Genomic DNA, 21,230 nt, shown 5'->3' with positions numbered 1-21,230 from the left:
CTTTCATTGATCTTAATATATCTATCCATGTCCATTAAATCAAGCAACTCTTCCCTTAGTTCATCTTCTTCCAGACCGAGGGCACATCCTTTGTTTTCCACTTCCTGCGGGCATTCTATAGGGAGTTCTATAGCATTCTGCTGTGGCACCTTCTCCCCAATTTCTTCCTGTGCCATCCATTGCTCTGCCATATGGGAACTCGCTGGTCTATCACTCCTCAACATTGGCAGAGTTTCCAGAGTTTTCTGTTCCTTCCCTTGCTGTCTTGCTTCAAGTGAATGTTTATACTGGTTTCTTGTGGAAGGCTCGAAAATATATTGATATGGCACCTGACCAATTGCTTCCTTTTCCACTGGTTTCCCCTTGCCTTCTGAATTAGAATTTCTACACTGAATCCTTCATTTTGCAGGGGCTCAATAACCTCAATTTCTATTTTTTTTAACGTCTCTATTACTAATCTCCTTTTCTACGTTTCCTCTTAGTCTTCTTATTTTCTGTATTGTGAAGTTTTCCATACTTGGAATCCTTTGTCGGTATTTCTCTTCAAATATCTTTGGTGCTGCTCTTTTTGTATTGGCTAGTTTTGCTTTCTCCTTTGCATAAATATTACACCATATTAAATCTCTTTTTCCTTCCCATGTCCATATTTCTTCAGATGTCTCCTGATCTTCCTGCCTTTCCTTATTCTGGGGACTCACTCCCTCATGCTGTGATGTAGTCTGTGTTAAACCTTCTACATTAAATCCTTTACTTTGCAGGCACTCCATAACTTCAACTTCTATTTCTTTAACTTCTGCTTTACTAATCTTTTCTACATTCCATCTTTGTGATATTAATTTTTTATTGTGAAAATTTCCATTTCTGGATATCTTTTCTTGTGCTTCTCTTTGAACATCTTTGAGACTGCCTTCTCTATATTAATTAACTTGGCTTTCTCCTTTGCATAAATATTGCACCATATCAAATCTCTCTTCCTTTCCCATGTCCATATTTCTTTTTTATACTTTTCAAAAATATCTAGGTTTTGTTGTTTATATTTTTGCACTTCCTCAGATGCTTCTTTTTCCAAACAAATCAAAATTTCTTGATCTATATACTGTTTTTGAAAAATCTGTTGTATTAATGAACACACGTTTTCATTTGAAGCTTCTGACAGTCTTTCCTGAGGAAGCATTTTTCTTTCTTCTAATTTATCTCTTAATCTTTTTGTATATCCTCTGCCTGAAAATTCTGGGCTTTTTGCATAATAGTAACAATGCATAATTTATTTTTTATCTTCAGTAGTCCACTCTGTCATCTTTATGGCTCTTCTTTAGCTTATCAGTTTTTGGAATTTTTGTGGACTGGTACTTCCTTCTACAACAGGGGGACCATCCTCCCCCTGGGCCTGGCCTGGCCCCATTCTAGGAATGTTACCGTATTTTGAGGATTTTATACTGTCATTTTTTTCCAGTCCTGACACCAGTGCGCCTACCAGTATTGGGCACTTTTTTATCCTGGGTCCTGTGCACCCAGCTATCTTTTTTGGTTTTTGACTTACTTCTGTCCATGATATATGCTATATAAAACAGTCTGTATATCAGTGTCACCTTGGTGAGATTTTGTGAAAAATAGGGTCCACCTCGTGAAGGTACTCACCAAGACTTGAGGATTAATTCAATTTCAGCAATACTACTCTCCTTTGCTTGCTGACTTTTCATTTCTCCGTTAGGACCCCTGTCCCTCTGAATTGTTCTGCTGATGTTGTACAAGAGATTTAGATCCTTAGATGGAGAATTTCTGATACCATCAGACTTGCTGATTTGCAGTAAATCCATCAGCATTAGGTTGGAGGATACCATTTATGCCAAACACAGGACCCTTTTTAGCAATCTGTAGGATACCAGGTATAGTGACAGGGCTTTGAGCTGGTCCATGTAGAACATGTTGTTTAGACCTTGTATCCTTTTTGTAAGTCAACTTTGTGGACATTCCAGTAGTTGTATGTGTCTGGTCAGATACATGCCAAAGGGGGAATTATATTCAATGATTGTTCTAATGAGGGCTGAGGAAAAGGGGTCAATGATATCCCTAGATTTAGACACAATCCCTTAATTTTTGAGCTATGCATTATATAGAATGATGAAGTCTTGTGCTCAAGATGAAAGCACTTATTTTGCCTGTTTGTGGAATTATTAAATACTGTTTTCTTCACCACAGAAAGATTGGACTTTTTTCTGTCTTGTTTACTGGTTGGCATTATATAGAATGACTTTCTTGCAACAATGGACACATTTGTCAAAAACTAGCGTCACTGACCATATAAGTTCCGAAATCTGAAACACCTTGGTATGCTCCCCGGGTCATATTGTCACTACTGTAGTTCCCTGAAGTAAATGACTTCCCAAAGGATACAGTAATGCATTTGTTTTCATTTAGTTTCAGTCCATGATTTTGGTTCCAGTTATTTATTTAGGACAAACTTTCCTGGAGGATGGCTTAATCACTTGGGGATTCAATGACTGCTCCTAGCTTGCTGTCATCTGAAAATTTAGTCAACCACAGCCTTTTGTATCGGCTTTTACTTTAGAAAAGTAGATGTCAAACAGGAGAGGTCCCAGCAAAGACCAATGGGGGACTGCACTGGTGACTGGTCTCTTTGTGGAGATAATTTCTTTCTATTTTGATTTCCTGAATTGCATCTGTGAGCCAGTCTGTAATCCAGTGGGTGACACTGGGGTTTATTCCCAGTTTATTTAGCTTGTCCACTATGCCTGAGTGGGGAATTGTGTCAAAAGCGTTGGCCAGGTCGAGGAATGCACTATGTAATGTTTTGCTTTCATCCCTTGCTTTGGTAGCCTTTTCAAAAAAAATCCACCAGGTTGAGTATGCATGACCTGCCCTTGATAAATTCAAACTGAGATGGGTCCTGTGTTTGGAGGTTCCCTGTGTACTGATTGGTTAGTTCCATGATAAGTCTTTCCATGGCTTTACATATGAGGCTGATCAGACTTATGGGTCTGTGGCAAGTCCTCTCTTATGTAGAGGAATGACTGTAGCTGTTCTATATTACTTGATACAAAACCTGTATGGAGGCTGAGAATGAACAGTGTTGTTAGGGGTGGTATAAAAGCAAGAGACTGATGCCTAAAAGTGAGGGACAGAAATAGGAGAAAACTATTAAGTTCACATTGACTTCTTTCCCATTTGAAAAGTTTAATAGTATTCCAAGTAGAAGTTTATAAAGGCTATGTATATTTTTTTCTGCATTTGCAATGAATTCATTCACAAACTACTTGTGAAAAACTGGTTGAGTATATTGCACCGTGTCTGCATCACTTTTCTACTTTTTATGTTATCTAGCTGGGAGGCTTACAGTATATTTAAGATAAGATGCACAAGTGTTTAACTGTCACTATACTATTAGCAAATCTAGGGCCTGATATGAATACAGTGTATGTTATCAGCTGTTTAACTTTGTAGCACTGCTTTACAGAACTGGCATAATTACTTACCTTTGCACCTGTAGATTAACAGGCTTCAGAAGCATATTAATTAATTTGCATTTTAAGTCGAACAGTATTCAGTCTAATGCTGCTTTTTGTATCATTGTAGCAAATATTATTTTGAAAGCATGTGAAAAAATATATTTACCAAAGTAAAAACTGCTGAAAGTTTGCTAAACATTATCTCGCCACTTATACAACACCATTCTGTATGTCAAAAATGCAGACGTTTAGCTATTATGAAAACAGGTATGGAGACTATAACTCCAAATGCAATTTTAATTTTTAATTGTTCACTTCATTTCCTACCACGCATAATAAAGCATTCTAATGCAAAAAAAAAAAAATAATAGTATTTCTACTGTTTTTATTCTATTTCACTTCTTATGAAGAAGGCCTGTTTGGGAACGAAAGCGCATGACCATTTTTTGTTTTTGTATTAAAGTGTTATTATAGTACTACATCTTATCTGGTCCTTATTGGGAATTATCCACCTCGTTGGCTTGTTAGTTGGTATAAGTTATTTTTGCCTTTGGGTACGCACTGCTGTTTGGTTCTTGTTTCTACTGTTTTTATTAAAAATCCTAATGAAACTGAATATTAAATAAATGATCCCCTTCCATGGAACTAGGAATGAAATAAAGCTGTATATCAGCATAAAGCAACAGAAGTGAATAACAAGAATAAAAGACCCCAGGATTTGATAGAGGATTGATTTTAATTATATCCCCTACAGTTTTAAATGAAACTGCAAGCACAAGGAATTTATTAATTTGTACTAATTTGCCTAATGCAACTAATAAACATTCCAACAAAAACATATTAGCAACAGAATGCTCTGTGTTCAAGAGGCTTGGTCACATATCCAAATCAAAGTTGATAAAAAAATGATTATGCTATCACCTTTTTTTTTTATTCTGGTGCCAAGATACAGAATAAACAAATTACATCCTGAATCTGAAGTGATAGCATGAAAATTCATATTTGTAACTAATCCATGCATATTAGAAAAATAATGCTCTGTGTTCAAGGAGGTTGGTCACATACCCAAATCAAATTTGATAAAAAAATGATTATGTTGTCACCTATTTTTTTTTTTTTTTTTTTTGCTGGTGCCAAGATACAGAATAAACAAATTATATCCTGAATCTGAAGTGATAGCATGAAAATTCAGATTTGTTACTAATCCATGCAGGTGTAAATAATTTAGGATCAACATTCTTTGTAGATTCCTGAATATTCTTTGAATATGAAAAAAATGTAGATTCTTATAATGCATTTATAGAACAAGACTGCAATGCCCAGTTCAGTGAAACCATGCTATCATCATGCTTTACTTCATTTGGAATTAATTAAGAAGATGGTGTTTAAACAATCAAAGCTCTGTACAAATTGAGAAGAAACTGCAGACAAGCTTTCATTGCTTCTTTGTGATGACATATTTACTACTGAAACAAATGCTTCAAAATGATCTATATGCTGGCATTTTGGACGTTACTACAAGCTGTTGTCTGGCAACACTATAATGATTAAAGTTCTAATTGTAATTGCTGAGAGTCTGAATAACAAATAAGGTGAACAACATTATAATTATTTTGTTCAGTAATAACTGAAACTTAGTTCAGCAATAACAATACAAGTACACTAGATTTATCAGCCATGAGATCAATAGCTAATGGTAAATGTATTTTATATATATATATATATATATATATATGTGTGTGTGTTAAAAAAACTCTGAGAACACATACTTGTGCTATTATTATTTATTTTACCTTTGTTGATTGGGTTATTCCCAGTAGGCAAGTGGCCTCTTTCCAAGTGAGACCCAATGTGATATTTATAGTACAGGGGAAATTTGGTCAACCCATCAAAGAACTTCCCTACTCTTTTTTATACATGCTGTGGGATCTTTTTACATTCACTTGATATACTACCAACTCAAGTATCCAAAGGACAACACACTTAGGAGTGCAACACCCCCCCCCACCTAATACTGCACTGCCAGCAATCTCATCACCTGGAGTGGGAATAGAACCTACAGGCTTCTGGTCTTCTAGCAACTGAGGTGAGTGTGCTACTTGTTAAGCCACTGACACTGCATTCATAAATGTCAACACATCCAAGCTTTCTATTGCCACTAAATGTAATCTTATTTGATTAATAGGTTATTTTAATAGGTTATTAGAGGTCACTTTCTTAAGGATGTAAACAAAACAATGAATTTAAGCATAATCCATGCATTGCTAAATCCCTCTGACCAATTATGTTCTCACATACTGACTATTTAAGGTTAGCATTGTCACCTCAAAGCAAGAGGTTCTCCGGTTCGATTCTCAGCTGGGAATGTCCTTCCTGCAGTCACGTGGGTTTCCTATGGGTGCTCCAGTTTCCTCCCACATCCCAAAGACATGCAGTAGGATTGGACACACTAAACTGACTATATGTGCAAGTCTGTGTGCCAGTGAGTGGTATGAATGAAATACCATGGCAGGGCTAGCCACCCGGCAATGTAAACCTTGGCTCGAGATGATTGTCACTGGTGCAGCAACACCCCAACCCCATGTGCAAAATGGGAAAAAGGGGTTGAGGATCGATGGATGCCGACTATTTAAGACTGGGAGAAATATACATAAACATGTAATGTCTGAACTCATGAAAAATCATAATCTAAAATTGCTTGCTACTGAATCTGCTTTGTAAAAACATAAGTACATTTTACTAATAATTCACAGTAAAATACAATGTACCTATTCTACCTCCACTCTTTGGATTACTGTAGAAACTTTGGTCATATATACTTGCCAGAAAAAAATAAGGGTACAAAGTATATTACATATACATTTTAGAAATTACACTCAGCCTTTCCAGGAATCTGACTTTGTGTTTTGAATTTGAATGGAATTTTTTATCTAGCAGATTTGTATAAAAAGTTAACTGAGCAATATATTTCTTGTTATTTGAAATCATGACATGTAAAGGAAAATAAGCTTGTTTGGGTCATTGTCAAATCTATCCAATTTAAAATGTAAAGTCTGTACAACGTATACAATATTTCAGATGAAGAATAACAATAGAAATATACAGAGACTTGACTATGGATAAAGACATTATAAAATCTGTTAAATCCAACTTTAAATTAAGAATACCACTAATGGACGAAGACAATAAGAAAGATAGGATATCCTTTCTAATATTTTCAGGTATACTTTGCTAATTATCTATCTATCTATCTATCTATCTATCTATCTATCTATCTATCTATCTATCTATCTATCTATCTATCTATGTATCTGTCTATCTATGTATCTGTCTATCTATCTATCTGTCTATCTATCTATCTATCTATCTATCTATCTATCTATCTATCTATCTATCTATCTATCTATCTATCTATGTATCTGTCTATCTATCTATCTGTCTATCTATCTATCTATCTATCTATCTATCTATCTATCTATCTATCTAAATATCTATCATTCTATAAATATATGTCCAGATATAGAAGAAAATAGTGAATGGATAACTTGTAAAAGTTAAGCATTTGTATTTTAAACCCTGCTGAGTCTTGTAGTTTCATTCACACCTGTGACACAGCTGTGGACAACTGCCAGATCTGAGCCTTATTTAGTCATTTATTGCTGCATTTTTTTTCCCAAAAACAGTAGTACAGTTACATTTCATAATAGTCTGGTGCCTTAAACTGTAGTAGAATTCTGTATTGAGAGTATTGTTTTTTCTGCTCCAGTATTTGTGTTTCACTGCTTTTACAGTTGATCAAATTCCAGTTTGATTCTACAGTTGTATATTCTGTTTATCATTTGCCTGCTTAAAGTTGCATTGTAGTGCCTTTCTGTTGCTCTGTTCTTTGTGCCTCCCCATCCTCCCACTGAGACATTAAGCTAAAGTTTCTGAAATTCTAACCTGCAGCTCATAGAAGTTGCATTCCAGTACGTTTCTGGTCCACTGTTCTTTGTGCCATCCTAAGCATCCACTGAGACATTAAGCTACTGTTTCTGAAAGAGCTCCAATACTGGCTTTATTTGATTATATCCTTCTCTAGCTAGACTGGTTATACCTTGAATTTTTCCCAAGCCTCCACATCTTTTTCTGTTGTGGTTTTATAAGGCTGTGCCCCCCCCCCCCGTATAGTAATCTGATTTCCGAAGTCCATTTCTCCCATCTTTCATTGCTACTGTCTGCTGTATAGTTATTTAAAGGATAACTATGGGACAAACTCAATGATTTCTGCTCCCTAATGTATTTTCCCCCTAGCTATTGATCCTACCACTCAAAATAATGATTAAGGCAAAGAGTGGCAGTTATTTTGACTTTTTTGCTGGTTGCTGTTGTACGGCTAGCAGTAGAGTTAGCCATCTTTCTTAAAATATGAATCTCACTCTCCTCTAGCTACAATTAAGCATTTTGCCAAGTCACTCATTCTTCAGAGAGCACCCTAAATTAAGGCATGCCCTTCTCAGTCCTTTTTGCCAAAGGGAATGCTCTCTTTATAATTTTGTATGCCTTCTTTTTAAACCTGCATACTTCCTGCCATTCATTCATCCTGATTTCTGCTGTCCATAAAAGTGCCCTCATTCAGGTGTAGGAACTTCTTTTACAGTTGTTAGTTGCTGGACCTGTTTATTTTCCCAAAGGAGCACAGCGATTCTTCTTCTTTCAGCTTTTCCCAGTTAGGGGTCGCTACAGTGGATCACCTGTCCACTCATGATTGGCAGTGGACTTTTACGGTGTTGAGTTGCCAGTCCGGCACCCAACCTTCCACAGAAGGAACACACATGCACACACTCACACCTAGGGCTAATTTAGAGTGTCCAATCTACCTACAGCATGTCTTTGGGATATGGGAGGAAACTGGAGCAAACCCACGCGACCACAGGGAGGACATGCAGACTCCGCACAGAAGGCACCCCAGCTGAGGATTGAACCGGAGAACCTCTTGCTGTGAGGCAGCAATGCTAACTGCTGCACTACTGTGGTTGCCAGAAAGGAGCACAGCAATTATTCTGTCCTATTCACAAGAATCTTGGAAGTGAAAGAGGTTAAGTGTTGCTGTCTTTGCTTCATTGTCCCTCGCTCGTGCTGCAATGTTTGTGGTTACTTGTAGATAATGCAGATGATTTTCTTAATAGTATTTGAACAGAGCTTTCACAAATGTGTTTTTTCTGTACAGACTGAACAGAGTTTTCAATAAATGCAACTGCAAGTACAAGGAGCACGGTAGTTCAATTTATGATTACACAGAGAAGCTGTATTAGCAAGCTGTTTTTTTTTTTTTTTTATTATTCTCACTCTTGCTGCATGAACAGCAGAGCTGATGTTGTCCATTTTCATTCTTCCTCAATGAATGGGATTGGATCTGATCCTTGGATCTGACTTTGCTGTTTTACTAGCTCATGGCCACCAATGAACTCTCAATCTCCTTCCCTACCCATAATGCACCACCCTAATATCCCTCAGATCTCGTTTGCCACTTTAGTGTTTAGACATGATCACCTTCAGCTCTTGAGTCTTTAGTGGGCATTAAGTTATGTTTTCATATTATTAGAATGCTTTTATTGAAAATGGCTTTGTAGCTCTGTCTCTTTGTGGTTCTGTCATGCCCTCAGAGACAGCAGAAAAAACATCAAGCTTCTTGTCAGCAAGGGACACACCCATAAAGATGTGACAGAACCACAGAGGGACAGAGTGGGATCCACTGTGATGAGCATGAGCATGCACACACACACACACACACACACACACACACACACACACACACACACACACACACACACACACAATCTCTCATCTGCGTACATCATTTACACACTGTAACTGTGTCTTGCCACACATCTCTGTTTGCGACACTTTCCTGCTGCACACACACACACACACACACACACACACACACACACACACACACACACACACACACACACACACACACACACACACACACACACACACACACACACACACACACATACACCTTTGTTCACAGTACCTTCCTGCTCTCCACACACACACACACACACACACACACACACACACACACACACACACACACACACACACACAATCACAACATTTTCCTGCTGCACATACACACCTCCACTGGCAGCACTTTCCTGCTCCACACACACCAAACACACACACACACATGTCCACACTCATGGCACTTTCCTTAAAACCAGCCTGAGTGAGTGAATACAGACCTGGAAATTCACCCCTGGTGCATCCAGTTAAGACCTTATGAATACGGGAAACTATGCAGTTAGCATTGTATTTATAGTCTATGCTCCTAATCTTCAAACAGATCATTTACACAGTAAGAACCTATGTACCATCAGTTGTACCCAAAGGCAGCTCATAGTTGTGCCATTGTAACATTGTTACAAAAATAAATAAATAAATATGTGACCGTATAGAACTTTTTGTGCTGAAATAAATCAGTGTTCAGGAGCTGAATTGTTATATTATGAAACTGGACTGATGTAGGATGCAAACAAGTAGAAATCCTATTCATTTGAAAGCACAGTATGTTAGCTGCATGGGTCAGTGCTGACCAAAATTAGTTGTATGCATGAGGGAGTGTACATCTACATACTTGTTCTGTACAGCAAATGATTGTGCTGCCAGCAGGCTGCTTTTAATTCTAGGGTTCTCTGAGAGGAAGTATTTATACTGGGATGGTTGAAAATTCTGAAGTGGTTGAAGGTGACATCCCTAGTGCAACAGATGGCTGTCATACACACACACACACACACATATATATATATATATATATATATATATATATATGTATATATATATATATATATATATATATATATATATATATATATATATATTTATGTATATGTATATATATATATATATATATATATATATATATATATATATATATATATATATATATATGGGTCCCCTTCAGATGGTCGAACTTTTAAAAGTTTGACTTTCATATAGCCGAGATCATATGATCGAACATTTAAAAGCTCGACGGAACTGAATGGAGATCTCCATACAGTTCAGAATGGAAAGATTTCCTGTTACCGCAATGTAGTTCAATCTTGGAGTTGGTATATTTAAGTAGCGGGGGATGGGGGGTACAGGGGGACTTGCCCCCCTGCTAAACAGAGTTTTTTTTTTTTGTGTGTGTTATGGTGTTTAGTTTACATGGTCGATGTTTCAAATGTTCGATCATATGGTCTCGACCATATGAAAGTCGAACATTTGAGATGTTGATCATGTAAAGTAGACCCAGATATATATATATATATATATATATATATATATATATATATATATATATATATATATATACATACATATAGATCCCTATCAGATGACAGAAATTTCATTTGTCTGAATCCCATTTAACTGAGACCATAAGACTGAAATTTCAAAATACTGAAAAATCACATGACTGAAACCCATAATATTGAAATCTTACAATGCTAAATTTCAATATACTGAATTGTAAAGTGGACAATATAAAACCAGAATAGGTGGGGTATATGCCCTTTACCCCACTGTAGTGCGATCCTGGAGTTAAATATATATATATATATATATATATATATATATATATATATAGTTGTAGGGGTGTGGGAAACACAGCTCCCACCAGTGGGGGGTATGAGGACATATCCCCCCACCTATTCTAGTTTTATATTTTCTACTTTACAATTCTGCATGTTGAAATATAGCATTATAAAATTTCAGTATTATGGGTTTCAGTCAAGTGATTTTTCAGTATTTTGAAATTTCAGTCTTATGGTCTCAGTCAAGTGAGTTTCAATCATATGAAGTTTCTATCATCTGATAGGGATCCAAACTAAAAACTAAAAAAAATGAAACTATAAATAAAGAAGATTATTTTAATAAAGAATGTTTTTATTGAGTCGCTCTAAAAAGTAAAAAAATAAGGAAGAAGAGTGAAAACTTTGCAAAAGTAACACAGACAAGCTGATTTCAGAAAAGCATTCAAGGTTGGTTTTGATAATTGTGGTAATGAGGTAGCAGAAGTACCAGGAATTAGCAAAACCAACCTTGAATGCTTTTCTGAAATTAGCTTGTCTGTGTTTCGTTTGCAAAGTTTTCACTCTTCTTTCTTATTTTTTACTTTTTAGAGTGATTCAATAAAAAGCATTTTAAAAAATATTTTTTTATTTATAGCTTCTATAAATGACAGTTTCTTTCATCTTTAATCTTTGATTTTCTTCTATGTGTTTCTGTCTTTATTTTTCTTATATTTTGGCTGTAAAATTTTTCTACCATTGTGGTAGATCTATCTCCTTCCCTTTGCCTTCTTTACACACTGTGTAAATTCTGTAATTACCATTGCTGGTATTTTCTATTTTTTTTCCTACAAGTTCTTTCTTGTAGTTCTTAAATACTATTGCTGGTATTTTTCTTTTCATATTCCCTTTCTGTCTACTTCCTCCTCAGATCCACCCTTTACTTCTCAGATGACTTTGCACAATGATGCTCAACATTCTACCCCACAGTTACAACTATCCTAAAACTTCCAGTCTACCCAGCAGAGTGTCTTGATCTCTTTTGTTACTTCTATGGACCACCCCACTGAGGAAGTCCATAGGAAGAGTAAGCACAAAATGAGAAACTTGGGCTGTCCTCAGGAGTCAGTCACTGAGGATACTGATTTTGATGAAGGCGACGGGTGCCCAAAATCACCATCTCATGACATCTCATTTGGAGACATTCTTGAGATCCTAAAGAAGCAAAGGCATGGCTGGTCCTCCCAAGACCCCTCTCTTTGAGGTATCCTATTTCTGGAAGCATTGGTACTGATCCGTCTACCTCCTGGATTACTCTGCCAGCCGATGAACTTATTGATTTCATCTCCAAGCAGGTGTGGGAGGAACCTGATACAACTGAACTAATCCCCAAGAGACCAGACAGAATTCTGTCTCCACCAGTAGGCCGAGAATATTGGAGTAAAGGGGTTTCAGTAGATGCCATGGTTGTGGTGAAGGCTACAAAAAAGGAACTCACTGAACAGAATTCCACTGTCTATCCTCCTAACAGAGATTCAGTGGTGACAGACAGATTTGGGAAGCATGTTTATGCCTCAGCGACTTTTGCCCTTAGAGTGTTGAATTATTTAACACCTTTTATTAGACTACAAAGATATTCAAATAAAGAGTTATCCAAATCACTTTCTGGAACTGGAACTGCTGATGCTCAATCTTCAGTAGTCTATCAGTTGGCTACCCTACAAGCTATATCCAATTCATCCATGATGCTTATCTCACATGCTGTGGGTTCAGGCATTTCCATCAGGAGGCATGCCTGGATGCACCTCTGTGATTTTGCAGAGCCCTTGAAGTCATTGTTCACCAATGCTCCCTTTGACGGCACTTCTTTGTTTGGCCCCACAGTAAAGGACACACTCAGTAAAGGACAGACTCTCCAGGTATGAGAAAGTTGGAAAGATGTTTTCTGAAGTGGGCTTGCATTTTTGACCCCTTAAAGGACCTTTTCCAGGAATAAAAATGGAGGTTGAAAAATCTGTTTCAGAAAATCTCAGGGTCCTTTCCAGAACACACATGGAGTTAGTTCCCCCAGAGGTGGGGGGGATAATGGAAGACAACTCCCTTGTGGCAGAGCAGGCCTGCAAAAATGGGGGTCTAGAGATTCCTTTTCAGACAGACCCTTTCAGCACTTCTGAATGGAGGTCCAATTGCCTACCTCTGGAGACAGTCAGGATTCACTTATCTCTGCACCAGAAAGCCTGGCTAAGTATAACAAAAGACAGTTGGGTGCTGAGAATTTTTTCCAGAGGTTATACAATTCCCTTTTCCCTATCTCCTCCAATATCCAGAAAAATTCGGAGTGTTCCACCCAATCAGAGGAAATCAGAAACACTAGAAATCCAAAAGCTGCTAGAAAAAAAGAGTCATCCAAGAGGTCCCACCAGATCAGATAGAATTTGAAACTTACTCAAGATTCTTTTTAGTGCCAAAGAAAACAGGAGACTGGAGACCAATTTTGGATCGCAGTGTTTTGAGCAAATCGGTTCAACACACAAAGTTCCAGATGGTCACAGTTTAGTCCATTTTGCCCTTTCTGGATGAGAAAGACCAGATGTGCTCAATAGATCTCCAGGATGCATACTATCACATAAAGAAGAACAGATGATCCAGGAGGTACTTACACTTCTGGCTGGCAGCCAGTCATTATTAGTTCCGTGAACTGCCCTTTGGCCTCACCACAGCCCCCAGGGCATTCGCCAAGTGCATGGCAGTGGTTGCAGTTCACTTAAGACTGAAAGGATTCCATGTATTTCTATATTTAAATGACTGGCTCATTATGGTCCTGGCCAGATATCGACTGATAGATGCTTGGGATCAGGTGATACAGACCTGTTTGCATCTTGGAATAACTATAAATTACAACACATCTTATCTGCAACCAACCCAGATATTAGAATTCATAAGAACAGTGTTCAGCACAGTATCTATGGTAGCTTCTCTTCCTGTATCGAGAATGCAAACAATAAGGACGTAGGTCAGGAAAATAATTTGCAGTACCAGAATTTCAGCCCGACTGATTCTGCAAGCCCTGAGATCAATGTCAGAGGCAATAGGTCTAGTCCCTTTGGCAAGATACCACATGAGAATTCTACAATGGATGCTAGCAACACAATGGTCAGTGTTTTCTCAGCCCATGTCTACGTAGATAAGAATAACTCAGGTGTGCAAACAATCCCTTTTCTGGTGGATGCTGTCAGAACAGCTGCTACAATGTTGTCCTTTCATCTTCCCTCAGCTTAAGACCATAGTGACCATGGATACTTCCCAAATTGAGTGGGAGGCACTTCCTGGGGAAAACAGTCCAAGGTGTTTGTTCCCCTGTTGAGGCCAGTCTGCATATCAATGTTCTGAAGGTGAAGCATTGTTCTTAGCATTGCAGGCATTCCAGGACTCTCTTACTCTTGGGACAATTGCAATCCAGAAAGACAGCATGTCAGTAGTCTGGAACATCAACAAGCAAGAGGGAACCAGATTTCATCCTCTGTGTCAAGAAGCCCTCAGAGTGTGACAATGGGTTATATCTTCCAACCACTTTCTAATAGCAATGCATATTCCAGGGAAATTCAATGTGAGAGCAGACAAACTGAGCAGGTCCATTTTACTATCTCATGAGTGGTCTCTCAACAACAGAGGGACAGAAATGATTTTTAGCCAGTAGGACCAGCCTTGCTGCAATCCTTTTACATCTTCCCTAAACAACAAGTACAGTAGCTTCTTTGCCCTGACCCCCCCCCCCCCCAGCTGGAATTGCTCCATGATTGGCTCCCTGGTCTTCTGTATGCTTATCTTCCAGCTCCCCTAATTCCCAACTTCTTTCAGAAAGCAGCTCGATTGAAGAGGAAAATCATCCTCATTGCACCCTACTGGCCTCAGCAGATTTGGTTCCCCTTCCTCTGGCCTCATCCACTATACCCACCTTGGATATTGGATCCAATTCTAGACCTTCTATCTCAATCAACAGGCATGATTCACTCAGATATCACAAATCTCAAACTAACAGAGTGGTTTCTCCAATTCCTTTAATAGCCAGGCAAGCAATGTTTTATTCACCTGCTCGTTCCATACTTTATCCTCCCATAAACCTTCCACTAGGAAACTCTACAAGAGTAAATAGAGAAGGTTTATTTATTTGGCAGAACAGAATCAGACAGACCCCTTCTCAGCTCCAATTCATTATGTTATAAAATTTTTAGTGAGTTTGTTTAATGAGGGTGCTAGTTCATTAACTATTAAAGTTCAATTTGCAACAATCTCTACTTTCATGTGGGATTTCAAATTCTTCCCTGGCTTCCTCTAAACTGTTCAAAGCATTTTTGCAAGGTACTCTTCTGCTAAGACCCCTGTATAAAGACCCCATTATCCCATAGGATTTAAATTTGGTATTGCAAGCCAGTCTCCCGTGGAACCTAAAGACAAATGTGAACTTAAATTTTTGACCTGTAAAACTGTCTTTTTGGTAGCAATTACATCTGCTAGAAGAATTTCAGAACTTTAAGCATTATCTTCTAAGCCCTCATATTTGATTTTTCATAAGGATAGGGTCATGTTACATACAAATGCTTCCTTCCTTCATAAGGTGGTGTCAGAATCCAATATTAACCAATCCATTAACTTGCCAGTATTTTCCCACTTTATAAAAATAAAGAGGGGAATATATGCTGCACTTACTGGATGTTCATAGACAATTACATTTCTACCTAGACAGAACAAGAGAGACTAGAAAGGCAAATTAGTTATTTATTTCCTTTGCACATAATACATTGGGTGAATTGGTTACAAAGGTAACTCTAGCTAGATGGCTGACAAATTGAATTTGCTTTATCTATAACAAATTGAATCTGCCCTTACCAAAACCGTTAAAGGCTCATTCAGTCAGATCTATGGCAACTTCTGCTGTATTCCAGTCTAGAGCTTCTATGGATGATATATGTACATCTGCAACTTGGTTAAATCCTCATACCTTTATCACTCATTATAAACTAGATTTGGTCTGGAGGGAAGAGCAGCCTTTGGCTCAGCTGTACTTAGGAATACTCTTCCTTAGAGTCCACACAGGAATTTAGGTAGTTGAGGATTCTGTCCCATTAGTTGAGGAAGGCATGAAAATGGACAACATCAGATAAAGAAATTATGTAATTAGCATAAAGTTCCATCTGTGTTGTCCATTTTCATTCTTCCTCAACTCCCCACCCACCATCCCCCTCCATTTTTCATAACTGACTTCTGGAGGAATGCGCTACTCCAGGACACCTGTCTCCTTTGTATGGAACTCCAGTTATGGTATTCCTTTTATAGGTTTCCTATCAAGCTACAGACAAGATCTGAGGGATGTTGGGGTGGTGCTTTATGGGTAGGGAAGGAGCTTGAGAGTTTGTTGGTATCACAAGCTAGTAAAATGGCCTAGTTAGATCCAGGGATCAGATCTGATCCAATTGGTTGAGGAAGAATGAAAATAAACAACACAGAATGTTATTTTAAGTACATATGTTCCTTTTTAATCTGACATTCAAGTGGTCCAAATGAACACTGGTGAAGCAGACACAGCATAACGACATACCTAACATCAACTTCTCACACACTGCATTTATTGAATGATCTCAGGAATTCCTTTTTGAGTTTCAGACAAAAGTGCTGAATAAATCATGTGTGATATATTGAGTTGGTCTATGTTCTTCTACTGCTGCTGTCTGTTTCCCCCAGTGTTCTTTTTGGTTTACTTGTTATTCTTTACACTTTTTATGGATTTATGGACTTATGTAGTTATTGTAGTTCATGTTATGTCTTGTTTTATTGCAGAACGATACTGATTTTGCCTCACACTTCTGCCAGTTCCTCATTTAGTTGCTGACCTTATGGTAGCCTACTAAGAATACTGTTTTTTACAGTAAAGGCTATGAGAGTAGGTTTATTTTGTGGACTTTGTTTACTGTGACACTTGTTTTGTATTTGGAATAGAACTTTAAAGTTGCAATTCACATAATTTGGCTTTGTTATACATTTTGGGCTATAAGGAAGAACTCTGGACATTGTATAAGTGCTTCAAGGTCATTTACCACTGTAATGTTCTTGCAGCCAGACAGAAATGCAGGCAAAGTGCACTTTTTAGCATCTAGCAAATTGCATGGTCACTATCAGCTCATTGACTTATGTGGTAGGGATCTTTTTTTAATTGAGAGAAATGAGGTTGCAATTATGTTTAGTAGAACAGTACTAGCATGATAACAATGATTTAAAACTGTAGTCTTTGCTCAGTATTACTTTTTCTATGATTACATAAAGACTGCTGACTCAACACTGATATTACAATTTTTACAACTGTAAGTTATCATGGATTACCTTCAGAAGGCCGAACGTCCATATAATCGAACCTTACTTTGCCAAGACGAAAACAGGGAAACTTTTTTGTTGAACTGCAAATTTTTCCAACGGTAAGTTAACACTTGGCCAACATTACAGCGAAAAACACACTGAAGTAGGTCAAACCCACCCAGGTGGGGGGTGCCCCCACATCCCCTAACTAAATACACTAACTCCAAGATCGCACTACAGTAGCGTAAAGGGGCAAAGTTCACCATGTTGGCCAAGTGTTTGTGAAAATTTGCCGCTCAGCAAAAGTTTCACTGTTTTCATCTCAGCAGAGTAAGGTTCGATTATATGGATGTTCGGTCTTCTGAAGGTAATCCATTGTTATATATAGCTTTATGAGATGGATCTTTAACTTACACACTTTATGTTTCTGTATGGCATTTTTATTCTGTATGTATTTTCCTGAAGAAGTGTAATGTGATTCTGGTTATTCTCACGAGTATTCATTTATTATTTAAAGGAACTTCTTTATTATTGCTGTTTCTGCAGCACATGCATTGGATGTTCTTTAGGCAATCTTCTGGCTTTTTTGTGGGAGAGATTTATTTATTGACTATACTGCTGCATTGCATTTGTTTTGTGGATATATTACAGTGATATACTCAACATAAGTCTGTATCTGTGCTGTCCGTTTTCATTATTCCTCAATTGATGGGTCTTGGCTTCAACTCTTAGATCCATCCTTGGTCACTCAGCAGATTTTAGGTTCTGTAGTTCGAGCTCCTCCCCTTACCCATAATCCCCTAATTATGCATGAGTTATGTCAGATCAAGTTTGTCATCAACTTATTCAATCGTAATGCCAAAAGTGAAAAGGGCAGCATATAGTATTTTCTGAGTAAGAAACACAAAAGGTAAAAAGGTGGGAAACAGGAAGAATTCAGAGAAGGAAACTCTGGAGCCCACTCAGAACAAGCCAGGATCATCCCTCACATTATGCCAGTGCCCAGACAAAAAGGGAAGGAAGAATGGTGGGTGGGAAGTTTAGGAAAGATGAAAACAGAATTCCATTTTGAGTTTCAGTCCCCAGTTAGAGTCATCTTGGTTGGTCCTCAAGAAAGGATATTCTGGAGTACTGTGGAGCCAAAAGCCACCCTGTTCCTAGGTAATATGTCCAACTTGTAATGAGCTACAAAGGTATGAGCATTGGACTATGTAGCAGCTGCTCACATGCCATCTAAAGATGCTTTAGACCACAAAGCAGATTATGTGGCCATAGACCTGGTGGGGTATGCTTTAGGACATTTTGGTAATGACAGGCCTTTGTTTTTGTAAAGGTGATGCAATCAGTGAGCCATTTGTCTAGAGTCACTACTCATAGTGCTATGCTAAATTTCACTTCAGAAAAGGATACAAACAGTTATTCTGTCTTACTGAAATCTTTAGTCCTGTGAATGTAAAATATGAGCTGTTTATGAATGGCTAGTAAATGAAGCACGTATTCTCCCTTGTTAGAGAAGTTTGGAAAGAAGATTGGTAGGTTAATTGGCTGGATGAGGATTGCTTCTGACACCACGTACATAGAAAGGAAAGGTTAGCCTGAAGTGAAACCCTGTCCTTGTGAAAAATCAGGTAGGATGGTTAAAAAGAAAGTGCTTGGAGTTCAGATACCCATCTAGCTGAGGTAATGGTAACTAGAAAAAGTGTCTTCCAAGACAAACATTTTAACTCAGTCTTTGCCAGTATTTCAAAGGAGGGCTGATTGAGGGCCTAAAGAACTAGTGTAAGGTCCCATGAAGGTGCAGGATCTTTTATTGGAGGGCAGAGCAGTAAGGCCCCCCTATGGAAGGCTTTACATAACTTTAAGGAAGCGAAGGAAGAGTTATTTACACCAGTGTGAAAAATTGAAAATTTGATGCAGTTGCACCTTAAGAGCTGTTGAATATGGAAGCTAGAAAACTAATAATAGCTGGAAAATGCCCAGAAAAGGGGTCTAACTGTCTCTGAAGGGCCCCAAAACAGAATTCTTCCATTTACTTTCATAAAGTTTTCTAGTGGAAGATTTTTGGAATGACATAAGGATGTGGCAAATGGGAAGAAAGCCTGAAACTTCTAGCCCTCACTGGAAGTGGAGAAACCATTCAGTCAATTTCAGGGATAGTATGTCTGAGTGAGGCAGTGCGGACAGATTAGACAGAAGATCCTGAAGAGTATCCAACACCAGAGATGGTGAAAAAGATAAGACCAAAGGAAGGGAAACCACACTTGGTGAGGCAAGAATGGAGCAATGAAGATTATTTTGCTCTTCTACTGGTAATCTTTCTGAATAAACTTGGGATTAAGAGTGGGAGGAAAAGTGTACAGTAGAAGAGAGGGCCAATCATGAACTAAAGCATCTCTCGGGGGGGGGGGTAAAGGCAAAGTACCTGCTGCACTTGATATTGAGGGGAGAGACAAAAATGTTGAAGAACGGTTGACTCCACTGGCAAAAGATCATATCCACCACTGACTGGTTGAAAGATCACATGTGTGGGATTAGAGGTAAATGAAAAGTAAATATGTCTCCTGCCTTTTTCCTTAAGGTCCTCAGTCTTGATTGATGAAAGCCTGCCACTTGTGATTGTACATCTAGACAGGTACCAATGCACTTCAGAGTTTGTGTTGGACAAAGCTGAGACTTGGAATAGTTTATGGTAATGATCAGCTGTGAACAGAGATGGAGCAAGTGGTCCCTAGCTTGAATTAATAAAGGCTTGGTGGAAGCCGATAAAAGCCAGTCATCTAGATATGGAAACACCTAGACACCTTGCAGCCTTAAGTGAGGTCCGACTACTGCCATATACTTGGTGAATACCTGGGGTAGGCTGTGGTGAAGCCAGAGGGCAGGACTCTGAACTGGTAGTGACTGGCTCCCAGCCAGAAATGCAGGTATCTTTGGGAGTGCCTGTGTATCTTGATATAATAGTATACATCCTAAAGATCTATAGAGCACATCCAGTCCTCCTTCCGTAAAAGAGGTAGGATGAACTGAACCATGACCATCTTGAACTTAAGTGTTTCATGAATTTATTTAGATTACTGAGATCCAAAACTGGTCTGAGGTCCCCAGTCTTTTTTGGCACCAAAAAGAATCTCAAATAAGTTCCAGACCTTTGCTAGTCTGGTGGGACTGTTTGGATGACTCTTTTCTAGCATTTTTTTTCAGTAGCTGCGTCTTTTCTGTAACTGGGTAAAATATCAGGAATTTTTCTGTTGTATTTTGGAGAAAGAAGAGAAAATGATATATAATAACCTCTGGATACGATATTCTGCACAGAGGAAAAACAACTGGAACAATGTATTATAAAATTTATTTGTAAAAAAGCAATGTTTTCTGGTTAAACAACCCTTCCTCAGTGCAAGACGTGTGTCTTGTCAGAAGGGAGAGTGAAGCCTTGAAGACATGAGTTCAGAAGGAAACCTCAGAGACTTAGATTTAGACCTGATCAGATCTGAATGAGAAGACTGATCCAAAAATTTTGATTTTGTTTTCATTGGAGTCGGGAGTCTACTCTTGGAGGTAGTTAAAGCCAAAAATTAAGAAATCTTCTTGGCTGCAGCTGAAGGAGAACAGTCAGAGGAGTACATCCTTAGTTCTTTAAGTCTCTCTGCTGTATCTCTTGAAGATTTCTTACAGGAAGATGGTGTTCCAGAGTCCAAAGAAGCAGAAGACAGAAGTAGCCCTTTCAGTATAAGCTTATACTTTCTTTTAACCAAGGCGCTATTACTGGAATTAGCACAAATGTCACAAGAAACTTCAAGATGTCCTGGACCTAAACAGTGCACACATAGTGAATGGCTATCTGAATTTGGGATTATATGCCCTTAAGAGGAGCACT

The sequence above is a fragment of the Protopterus annectens genome, chromosome 8.part1, assembly GCF_019279795.1.
Source record: "Protopterus annectens isolate FY-2018-M chromosome 8.part1, PAN1.0, whole genome shotgun sequence".
Taxonomy (NCBI): domain Eukaryota; kingdom Metazoa; phylum Chordata; order Ceratodontiformes; family Protopteridae; genus Protopterus; species Protopterus annectens.
Note: the sequence above shows the minus strand (reverse complement) of the source record.